We start from the raw sequence: 12,511 nt of genomic DNA, 5'->3' as shown, positions 1-12,511 counted from the left end.
AATAGCAAAATAGCAAAATAACAGGTTCAACTAACTTAGAATTAAGCAAGGTTGATAGATGCAAGAGCAGCTTACAAATATCAATAGAATTTTACAATATCAGTAAAAACAGATTCAAAAATATAATTAAAAAATAATATTCATGGCGGCAACCAACACTATGAAGTTTAGGGATTAACAACAACCAAAAAAGATAAGACCTCTTTGGAGAAATATTAGAATTCTTAAAAGCTACAAAAGGAACCATGGATAAATATGGTCAGAGTATTTTCTATCTATTTGAGTGGGATGACAATATAAAATTATGTTTATTCTCCCCAAATTAACTTGGAGGATGAGGATAAGGAATTTAACCTATCAGATATTAAGACATATTAACAGTCTTTTTATGGCAAGAACAAGGTAAATAAAATAATGTAACAGAAAAGAGAGCTCAGCACCAGACCTATGTGTATAAAGGAAATTAAGAAATGTCTTACTCCTAAAATCGGATCCTGTGGCAGATTCTATTCCCAAAGATGATTGCAACATCATCTCCCCTCCCACATGTGCTTTTTACAATGTGACTTTGACACTTTTTGAATTTAGGAGTGGGGTGTATGTTCTCTCCCCTCGATTCTGGCCAGGTATGGACTATAGTGGAAGTAATGCTAAGTAATGGTTTCTTAAGCTAAGTTATATAAAGTGGTACAGCCTTTGCCTTTTCTCTCTCCACCACCCCCTTGGAACTCAGCCATCATAATGTGAGGAGGCCCAAATAGCCTGTGATGAGGTGCAAGTGAAAAGGAACTGTGGCCCCCCAACCCTCAGCCTTAGCTGGACTCCCAGCTGACAGCCAGTATGAACTTGCCAGCCATACAAGTGAAAGTGCATCCTTCAGCCCCAGAGCCATCTCGGCTGACATTCCATGGCACAAAGGAACCATCCTTACTGATCTCTACCAACAATGCAGGTATGTGAGCAAAATAAATATTTGTTTTAAGCCACTACATTTTGGCATGTTTTGTTATATAAGTTTTCTAAACAGCTCTCTGGCTCATATCATATACACATATTGACTCTAAATGTTAAAGGTAAAACAGTACAGTTGGTAGAACAGTATATAGGAGAATATCTTTGTAACATAAGAGTGGAGAAGAATTTTTAAAGCAAAACCCCAAATGTACAAATCATAACTGAAAAATTGATGAATTCAATTAGATAGAAATTAAATAATTCTGCCCAATGAAAAATTGGTAAAGTTAACAAACAGATAATAGTTTGGGAGATGTTCCTAAAGTATCAAACTCTATGGGACTAATATTTGGAATTCACAAGGAGCTGTTGCAAATCAATAAGAAAAGGGTAGGAACATCTATGAAAATGTGGGCAAAAGAATAGAAATTGGCAGTTCGCAAGAATACCCATACTACTAAAAAGCATATAAAGATGTTCAAACTCACTAGTGATGAGAGAAATAAAAATAAAGTATGAAGATATGTCATACCCATCAAATTGGCAGAACTTGAAAAGTCGAGTGTATTTGTTTCCTGGGGAGGCAGTAACAAAGAACTAGGTAGCTTAGAGAACAGAAATTTATTATCTTATAGTTTTGGAAGCTAGCTGTCCAAAGTCAAGGGGTCGGTAGGGTTGGTTCCCTTCGAGAGCTGTAAGGGAGAAATTGTTTCACCCTGTCTCCTAGCTCTGGTGGGTTGCAAGCAATCTTTGGCATTCCTTGGGTTATTGATGTATCACTCTAATCTTTGCTTTTATCTTCACACGGTGTTCTCCTTATATTGGTCACTTTACATTGTCTTCTCTCTGCGTATGTCCGTCTTTACGTCCAAATTTCCCCTCTTTATAAGGATACCAGTCATATTGGATTAGGAACCACCCTAAACGACCTCATCTTAACTTGACTGTATCTGCAAAGATCCTATTTTCAAATATAGTAAATTCTGAGCTACTGGGGGTTAGAACTTCAACATATCTTTTTGGGAGACACATTTCAATCTATAACACTGAATATTGCTCAGTGTTGCACAGGGCTCAGCAAACAATGCATGTAGACCAAATCCAGCTTGTGGCCTGTTCTAGCCCACAGGCTAAAAATGAATTTTACATTTTTAAAGACTGTTACTTAAAAACTCTAAGAAGATTATGTGACAGAGACTGTATGTGACCTGCAATGCCTAAAATATTTACTATCTGATCCTTTACAGAACAAAATTTTCAACTCCGGAGACTAGCAGAAGATACTATGAAAAGATCCTGGGATTAATTCTACAGGCTGTAAGGAGCCATTTAGTACTGGTTAACACTACCTCGTTGACACTTAGCTAATATAATAGCTCTTATTATGTGCCAGATACCATTCTAAGCATTTACATATGTTAACTCAGTCCATTTTCCTCTAAACCCTATGAGGTAGGTACTATTATTAGCCCCATTTAACAGGCGAAGAGATCAAGGCACAAAGCATTAAAGCACTAAAGTTGGGCTTGGCTAAGTTCTCTCAGTGGCTTTTCTTCAGGCGTGCTGAGAATTGGCAGAGTATGGTGGTTAAGAACAATGGGTTCTCATGCTATTCTGCCTGGTTTGACTCTTGGCTCCACAACTTAATCGAGTCTCTAGATATAAAGTGCTCAGCTTAGTGCCTAGTATAGCATGGGAGTTAGGTTAGTGTTCTTTGTTATTACGTGATTCTGCAGAAGACAAATACCTTCATGTTACTGTAATGGAATGGAGAATATTATTCACTAGAATTGGAGAAAAGCCATCACAGAGGGAGAACTACGCTTCTCAGGGTGCTGTGCATGTTGGGAACAGTCATAGTGAGTGTGGTGTGTAAGTAAAGATGGTATAGATTGAATGAGGAGCAGTATGGTACGTGGGGTGTGTGTGGTGTGTGTGCACATGTGTGCATATATGTGAGACTGTGTGTTTTCAGCCTTTAGCATAACTGTAAAACTTTGAAGGCAGGATGAAATGTCTCAGAAAGATTGATTGGGAAGATTTCTGGGTGAAGCGATTGCATAAAACATAGAGAAAATCCTCAAACTGATGTTTTTCAGAGCTTCTGAAATCATCTCTGTGTTTTCTTTGAATATCTATTTTGAGACTGGGTTGCATGGGGGCCAGACTTTATGAGGGTTATATTATATATCGACTACACATAGTAACTAGTGCGGGCCTCTCCGCCCATGATCCTATATGAGTATATCTAAAAACTCAGGCACCCAGTGGTGGAACCAGCTTGCACCATCTTGCAAGAGCTAGTTGTGCATAGATATTCCCTGCTCTGCCTTTCAGTGATGTTACACTGGTAGCTTGAACTGGCCTTGGTGGAGGTTCGAAAATGCTACAAATCAGTTTTTTTCCTTACTTCAAGCTAATTGTTAAGTATCTACTAGTATACCACTGTGAGCATCAGACTTATCTTTCTTCTCAGCTCCAAATTTTTTTTGTTACCTAAGAGTATAAGGATCATGGTAACAAGCACAGAAATATGAGGAGAATAAACTTATTTCAATGGAGAAATTTTATTTTTAATAGATAGGCTGAATTGCTATTGGTTTTGTGGGCTTTTTAAAATGTTTCATGGTAATTTATCTAATTTTGATGTCAGAAATTCTAGGGAATCACAGTAGATGTAAAATGATTATTTTTTATGTTTAATGGTGTGTGTCTGTGTGTGTATGTGATGAAAGACTTTTGGGTAGGAGGGAGCTGATGTGTAGTAGGGATAGTTATATAAAAAAACAATATATTTTGACCAATTAGTTCTCTGTTTCTACAGGTTTATTATTTTCAATTTTTTAAAAAATTTTTGGTGGGAGTCTTTTTTATTGTACATTGACTTATTGTCTTTTTGCTAGCATATTACATGGAAAGAAGTGCATTTAAAAATATTTATTTAATGCTAAACATTCCCTGAGAGGTTGAAAGATTACTGAGTTGTTGCCCAGGCAAGGTTGAGTATTATGTCAAGACTTTGGTTTTTCAACAGCTAATTTTCAATAAAGAGATTATCCTGTAAAATTGAAATAACTTTGGAAAGGAGTCAGAGTTTTGCAGTTATGTTGTAGAAATTTGCTATTTTCAATGGTGAGCTCTAATTAACACAAGAATGCGATTTCAGATGACATTGAAGAGGGGCGTAAGTGCCTTTGTTGTGTGACTCTTACTGTGTGTGGAAGAACCAACTCTTGTGGAAAATGTAGACTTTGCAGTCATTGGAATATAATTATGTGTGTTTTGTTTGTTTTTACAGAACAGATGCAAGACAAAGAACATAGTATGAGATATTGGAATGTAATTTCGGAACATATGTTTCCAAAATTATGGAAACAGTCTGGATGATAAATAAATCCTTTCAGCCTCAGAGGGTACAGGCTTGTAAGGCTGACGGAGAGCTGGGTGTTGGACAGGGAGGAACGTGGTTTAAGTAACGGGCTGAATAGTAAGCACATCAAAGCCATTAAAGCATAAACCCCCAGATTTAAAAATGTGAGAGGCAAAAGATTATGTAGCGTGGTCTGGCGGCTTTATAGAGCCCGTTTCAAATGAGGGATAGAACAAAAGAATGTGTGATTGAAGCTCTTGAAGAGATTTATTTCAGGAGAGAAGCAAACATTTTGCTCTGATACCAATTAACCAGGAAAAAGCACCACGTCATAAATGCCAATATTAAAAATGTAAATCCCACACCCGAGGATGTACTGAAGGCAGACAGGTCACAATGCTTTGAAGATAGAATGCATAAAGAGATAACAGGAAGAGAGCTCTCTAACCACCCAGCCTACCTGCTTAGTTCTTCTGTGTCCTGCCTGCTGGTAAGATTTTTAATGGGGAGGTAGCTTCCCATTTTGGGCAGTTCAGCCACTTGTGCTGTTATGATGTGAGATTTTGATCCTGTCCAATAGAATTTATCATGGGAATCCAGAAGAGCCCCTTTATCAGACTGTTTCATCTGTAATAGCCTGGAGATGCTTCGGAGTTTTTCTATATTATTTTGGCTAGCATAATTCACATTATGGATGTATAAAGGTCTTTACAAAATGCAGAGTGAAAACTATCAAGTCTATATACAGTACTTTTATGTCTTTTAAAGTATATTCACATCCATTAACTCAGTTATTCCTCACCAAAAGTCTGTGCCAAAAGAAAGGCACATAGAGTCTTCTTAGTCTTTAGAGCTTGGGATGGATTTAGGATGATTCAGCCCAGTCCTCTCATAGTACAAAAGAGACCCGGGGAGATTGAGAGATATTTATACCCATTAGCCTACTAGGGAAACTGAGCAAGGGGAGATCTGAGCTTCTCAGGCACCAACAGCATTTTGTGTTGAATCTTGGGTTTCTTTTATTGACAATAAGTCACCCCAGTCTTCCAGGAAAGGAAATACACTAAAAAGTCAAATAAAAAGTGTTGTCTGGAATAGAGATGTCTGTTGTTACAAAACTATTCAACTCATCATTACTGAACGGAGATAATAAATCTCTTTACCTTTTGTATTTTGGTGCATTGAAACATTATCTTTTACGATCATAGGTGTTGCTTCATTATTTAAAGCATACTTGTTATTGCAGGAAAGACAAGCTCGTGTTTGATTTATAATGGAACGATTGTGCTTTGAGTTAAATGAAAGTTCAAAGGAAAATGAATTCTAAATAAGAATAATTGAAGAGATTCAAGGTTCATTTGAGTTTATATTCATCAAGGCAATTGTCTCCAGAAATCCTCTTATTTAAAGCAACAGGACAGATCGTAACTTATAAACTTTGCCATTATGACATCACTTTATTCTATATATCATAATCAGAAATGTTAAGCCTCAGCAGTAATTTATACAAAACGTATTGTTACAGAGTTATAAATGTCATTAAGTGGTAGACTTATGCCTCAGTGTCATGCAAGTTGAACCCTGGCTTTAAAAAAATTACCCATAATGCAAGTATTCTATAAAAATATTCTGTCTTTTTCTCCTCCAGAGCAGCTTCATATTAAAGGTTCAGTTTCATTTTACACCTGTACTCTGCTCTGGGAAGTGCAACCTTTATTTCTCCTTCAAGTTTTTAAAGTCACCTTCTTAATTCTGGTAGAACATAACTCAAACAACTGAAAATGTTAGGAATGGATTTACAGTCCCTCTGGCTACTCTCTATCTGGGATGGAAAGGAAAGTGAAGCTGGAGATAACTTTTCCTGCCATCAAGGGACACCTAGAGAGAAGAGGTGATGAATTGTAATGTGCCAACTAGTTTTGATTATTCAGGGACTTGTGATGGAATTTGTGGATTCTTCAGGTCTCTGGTTTTTATTTTGATGAATTTTACTGCTCAGTGGCACCTCTTGGTGGCCAGGACCAACCATCCACCTATCGCAGGACCCCGAAGGGATAGTGGCAAGGAGACGGCCCGTTTCTGAGCATCTACGCAGGGTAGAATTTTCACAAATACATTGTATCATTAAATCTTCACAATAAACCTGTAAGGAAGGTACTATCATCCTGTTTTTTAGATGATAAAGCCTCAGTGTCATTCATTCATTTCTTGAATCTTTATTGAATATATTCTATGTTCTAGTCCCTGGTGAATGAAAGACATGTGGTTTCTGCCCTCTCTGAGCTTAGAATGCAGCAGAAAAAAAGAAATTGGACAAATCATCCCACATGTAAATTATAAAATAACAAATGGTGATATGTGTTTTGGATAAAAATTATAAGGGATTATGAGATTCATAAACAGGGCATCTGATCTAGTTCGTAGGGTCTGAGAGGGTATCCCTGAGGGTGTAACCTTTGAGCTGACAACTAAAGGATGGAGCAGAAGTTGTCAAAGTTTGCACAGCTAGTCAGCAGCATAACTGGGATTCAAACTCAGGTCTGCCTGATGCCAGATTCTGTCCATATTGCACTATTAGCCGCTGTTGAAACTATGCACTCAAACCAGCCCTTTGACTCCAGCCACCAGCCAAAATCCACCAGCTTCTGCCTCCATGGACTTTGTGTCTATGGCAGTTGGTGGTGGCTTGGAGGCTGCGGTGGCTCCTATGGCTTCTCAGCTAGTAATACTGGCAACGTAAATCAGCCCTTGCTCTCCGAGCATTCTTTCCATTTTCTTCATCGTTCTGTCCAGATTGGACTCGGGCACTGGTGTTAGGGGCGACTTCTGGCATTACTCTTGATGGAGAGAAGCCATCCGAATGCCAGAGGTGGGCCTGATTAATGACCAGCTCAAGCCAGAGTTCAGAAACATTGCTTGGGGCTTCTCATACTTTCCAGAGCCTGCCTCCTAGTCTAACTCCCTTTACTCCTCCCTATCTCCTTGTGTAAAGCCATCCTCGGGGTTGGTTACCTGCTGGAAAAACTCCCTGACCTGCGGAGGAGCTGTAGCAGGGAGTCCTGTTAGCAGCTGTGGGAGGGTGGTTGGAGTCCGACCAGAACATTCCTCACTCATGTTTCCACCCACTCCGTGTCTGCAGGGTGAGCTGCCCTGTTGGACACGGTGGCTGCCCCAGAGCCTCACCTTCCAGACAGGCACAGGAATGGGAGAAGCTGAGGATGGAGGCGAGAAGTCCGGGAAATGGCACATTTTTCTGGGTTCCCTGCTGATTTTTTTCCCCCTCTGCCAGATTATAGCAGGGGCAGCGATTTGTCAAAGAAATTGAGGCATTGGATGACTCTTCAAAAACACTCCTTCAAAACAAAACAAAACAATACAAAACAAAACAAAACAACAAAACAAAAACAACAAACTCAAAAGAACCTAGGAAAAAAATCTTTCTCCTTAAGCTTAAATTTCCACCATTGGTGATTTATTCTTTGAGTTAAGCAGCATTGCCTTCTTGCTTCAGTGCTTTTGTTAAAATGCATACAGTCTCTGGGGAAGGAAAGTTTTTAGTCCCAGTCACTTTATTGTGAATGAGTTTATCATTTTTCTTTTCTATGCTTGCTGAAAGTGCAGCTGGAGGGCATCCACCTGGATATGTTGGGGTATAGGTTGCTAAAGTAGGGGGTCATGGGAGGAGACCACTTTCACGAGTCCCAGCTCAACAGTCTGCCTTTTGCAAAAAGCAACAATTTGTTATGATCACTAGAGGGCGGTAGTAGGCCAGCAACTGGCCCTAGTGCTTTTTACCAATTCTGCAAACCAAAGTTGGCAAATATGCATTATTGGTGCTCTCAGAAATCTGGAGACTCTCCAAGATGGTATGAATGTGTAGGTTAGGACACCGCAGTGCAACTACCCAGAAAATAAAATCTCTGTATAGGTAAAACAGATAGCCAATAGATTCTACTGATGGACTTTGATACTTTTCTGCTACTGTTTTTATTATAAAAATATACTGAAAAATTCTCAGAGCCGAAGTTCAAATGAGAACATTTGAAGCCAAATTGGTTTGTCAAATGCATATCAGTGACCTCGATTTCATTAACGGATGAAAACTTACACACAGATCAGATCAGATATATTTATTTTTCTGATTGTAGAGAACAAACTCTCTTGAGGAATGGTGGAAAAAATCCCCCTCAGAGTCAGACATATATTGTACTTTTACGAATGGCTCTGTTCTTACTCAATAAATCTTGCTTAGCAACTTACCTCCAGAGTAAATAATAAATCACCACCGAAAACTCTAGGCATTTAGCTCTGTCTGTGTAGTAAAACCTTGCGATGGTCCTGACAGCATTTTGTAAAATCATAATTGCTTAGGGAAAGTGATTCTGGATGTTTTAAAATGTTTAGAATTAAAGAGTAGCTGTTCCTTTGAGGAAAATTATCCTAATGCAGTATGTGTGTGTGTGTGTGTGTGTGTGTGTGTGTGTGTGTGTGTTATCCTTTATATCAATTCTAGATTGTAATCTACAGACCTTCATCATTTCTATTAAGAATGTACAAGAATTTTACTAGAAGCACAGCCACATGCATCATCATACTCAGGTTTTATAGGAAACTTTGGGCAAAGATGCTTAGCTATCTATGCACAGTATACTATATGTAGGCCTATCTAATATACATGAGGGCTGAATTGTTTCCTCCTAAAATTTATATGTTGAAATCCACTCCCAGTACCTCAGAATGAGACTGTATTTGGAGTTAAGGTCTTTAAAGAGATAAATAAGGTCATATGGGTGGTTTCTAATGCAACATGACTGGTGTCCTTATAAGAAGAGGAAATGTGGAGACAGACATGCACAGAGGAAGACACAGAGAGAAAGCATCCACCTGCAGCCTGGTCTGCCCCCTGCACCAACCTTGCGGGGTGAGGGAGTAGTCAGGCCCCCATGCACTCCTGGAAGCCTTCAGAATGAGGTGTTGTTATCTTCTGTTCAATTCTCTGTGTTTCCTTCAGTAGGGTTTGAACTCTGTGGGCCAGGACCACATCTTATTCATTTTTGGTGACTCAGTGACTACTCTAGTGCTGGCACACAGTAGGTGCTCAGTAAATGCTTGTTTCATGAGTGAAAATCAGTAACGACCTCATACTGTGAATAAATGGTAGTCTGTTACTCATACACCATCAGTGACCAGCTTATGGGGGACCCGTTTTGGACACATTGTTGGCAGTTGGTTTAGCTTCCTCTTTTCAAACATGTACTTAATTTTAAATGAGCTGCGAGGCCAGCCAGGCACCTGACACCTGCTAGCACTCGGTGAAGCTGACATTTAAATCCAAGAGACTCTCCCGTTAGTAAGAATGCTTTAAAATGGCTGCTCCTGGGGAAACCACAACTGTTCTTGAAAATTAGCCTTTTCAAGCAAACAACATTTTCATTCTGATCAAAGATCCACTTTGAAGACTTTTAAATTGGGATTAAAGTGAAGTGAGGATTAAGGGACTAAGAACTGTGGGGAGCCCTCATCAGGACCTTCGGTTCTGTGTAAAGAATGGGGAGGCCACCCTAGCCCAGAACTGGCTCTTCTCTCTTTTTTTTTCCTAGGTGAAGGAGATGGGTGACCCTTACGCCAGAACTACAATGGCTAGAGACCCTCTATTCAACATTGGATTCTAAGAGACACGTTTAGACCTGTATCTGTTCTTTCATGGCTCTGTTTATAAGAGCCTAGAGCATCACGCCAAAGAGGGTTGGGGGGACTCAAAGGTCAAGGCTTGACCCAGACCTCCTTGGAAGGCTTCCTTACTCTCTGCCATGGAACAGATTTTTGACTTCTTCCTACCCTGGCCCCATGAATTTCTCTTTTACCATATTTAGACTCAGAAAAGTATCTTTTATTTTTAATGAAACAATGTCTTGTATTTCAAAGTTCTTAACCCTTTGATGCATTTTTCGATCTTTGATCTCACTTGGCCCTCATAGGAGACAATAGAATAGTTTTCATTTTAGACATGTGGGATTAAGGTGCAGAGAGAGGAAGGAGGAAACTAGCCCAGGGTCATACAGTGAGGCAGAGCTGAGGTTGGGATTCAGGGCTTCTGACTCAGTACAGAGCTCTTTGTTTCCTGCTTCCTGATTTTATGACACGATTTTTGCATATGAATAACACGTGCCATGTTTCAAATACACAATCTCTTTTAATTCTCACTTCTCTGAGAGATAGAGACTCTGTCTCCCTCTATCTATATCCAGATGGACAGCCTCTTCTCAGTCAGGCAAATTTCTGCAAGATGCAGCTCGAATGTAATGCCAAGGAGACTTTCCTCTGATTTTGCTGGCAGCTCTGGGTGCTCTCTCTTCACTCTTCTCTTGAACTTGTCTGTCTTTTCCCTCCATGACATCCATCCTATGGGATGGTAATCATTGGTCCTATGTGTAGTTTGAGGTTATCTTTTCTTTTTTTTTGACAGGATTCAGCACTGGGTAATAATATTATTTCTCTTTCCTTTGCAATTTCATCTAAAGTTTTGTTTCTTTGGTATCCTCTGTAGTAAAAGAAAGTGTATTATACATCAGGGCACATTTGACAGATGCAAGTGATTGTACTAACAGTGGGATTATTTCCCTACATGTCTAATGTATTCGGGCTTCTTTCAAATGAAATGAATTTTAAACTCATCCTTAAAATGAAATGAAGTTTTTTTTCTTATCTACTTCCTTCTTTTCTATGGATTTTAAAGCCTTTTTGTTTTGAATATGAGGAGGATATCGTGTTGCCTGTAATTTACTTTAAAATACTTTGACATAGCTTGATTTTATCTTTATATATATATATATATATGTAGATATACACATGTGTATGTACCTGTACACACATATACACTTGTGTATATAAATATATACATATATATGCACATACATCTATATCATCTATCATCTATCATCTCTCGCTTGTGTGTGTACATGCACACACAAATGTACTGTCATGTTGGTATATGTGATGTGTACGTATTTGTGTGTAAATTTATTTTGACCTATATCCTGGTGGACAATCTGTTACCCTAAGAGGAAGAATACACATCCGGGGTAGATAGTGTTTTGAAAGCTTCTAATCAGAAGCCCACATGGCAGAGGTCAACCTCAGCTGTCTTTATGTCTAACCAATACCAGAGGCCTTCTTATTTTTCACAGTTAAAGTAAGTAGGGTTCAAGATCTATGGACTGGCAAAATATATTGCAGAGGCCCTCTATACTTGCATAAATGGGACATAGGAATTTATTCCTGAAGTCTATACCTTTCAAAATGATGCCAGAGACTTCATTCTGAAATGGTCCTGTACCCAGCAACTGATCGGAGGATTCTGGTCTCATGAATCTAATTATAAGGTCAGCTGAAACCTGCCACAAAATCATTGTCATGTTTGCCTTTGGTGAACCTAACAGTTTCTCCAAGGGCAGAAAGCTGGAACTTCTTCAGGCTTACAGACTAGGTTGTACTGAGTGTTGTGGGGCTTGCGTGCTAAATGAATGAATATATATGTGGCAGAATTTGGTTTGAGACAATTTCATTATAATCGAATGTGAGGGGAGAGAGAGCCTCCACTCACATCTAATTATTGGATGCTGCCCATGTTTACTAGAAAGAGACTAATAATTGTGAACAACCAAAGTAGGTAAGATGACAGCAGAAGATAATGGAGTAACCAAGTTTATGTCTTAGAGTGGTCTTTGTTCTATTAGAATTAATTTATTTCCATTTTTATGATATTCAATGGTCAGCTTTCTCAATATTGCAAGGGCAACTAGTAAAATATCCTCCAAGTAAGCAACAATAAGAATATGACATCTTCAATGTTGTCTTAGGTTCATCTCATCATATCTCTGAAATTTAGTTTAAAAATGCAATGTGGGGCCACGGATGAAATGGACATCTGTGTGACAAGAGAGGCAGGAATGCTTGTGAGCACACAAGAGGGCAGTAATGATGGCAGCACTGCTGTCAATCCAGGGCCACTGGGGAGACTCTTCAGCAATATCAACACATTTTGCCATATAGGGCCTATTAGGGTTGAGAGGAGAAGATTGATGCAGATTTTGTGAGAATCACCCTTAAAATCCAGGGGGAGCTCAGCATGATACAGCTGGTTGGGCAAGACTGCCTTGCCAGTATCGGATTTTCTCTCTTTTCTAG

Source organism: Pteropus vampyrus, unplaced genomic scaffold (assembly GCF_000151845.1).
Source record: "Pteropus vampyrus isolate Shadow unplaced genomic scaffold, Pvam_2.0 Scaffold113, whole genome shotgun sequence".
In the NCBI taxonomy this organism is placed as follows: Eukaryota; Metazoa; Chordata; class Mammalia; order Chiroptera; family Pteropodidae; genus Pteropus; species Pteropus vampyrus.
Note: the sequence above shows the minus strand (reverse complement) of the source record.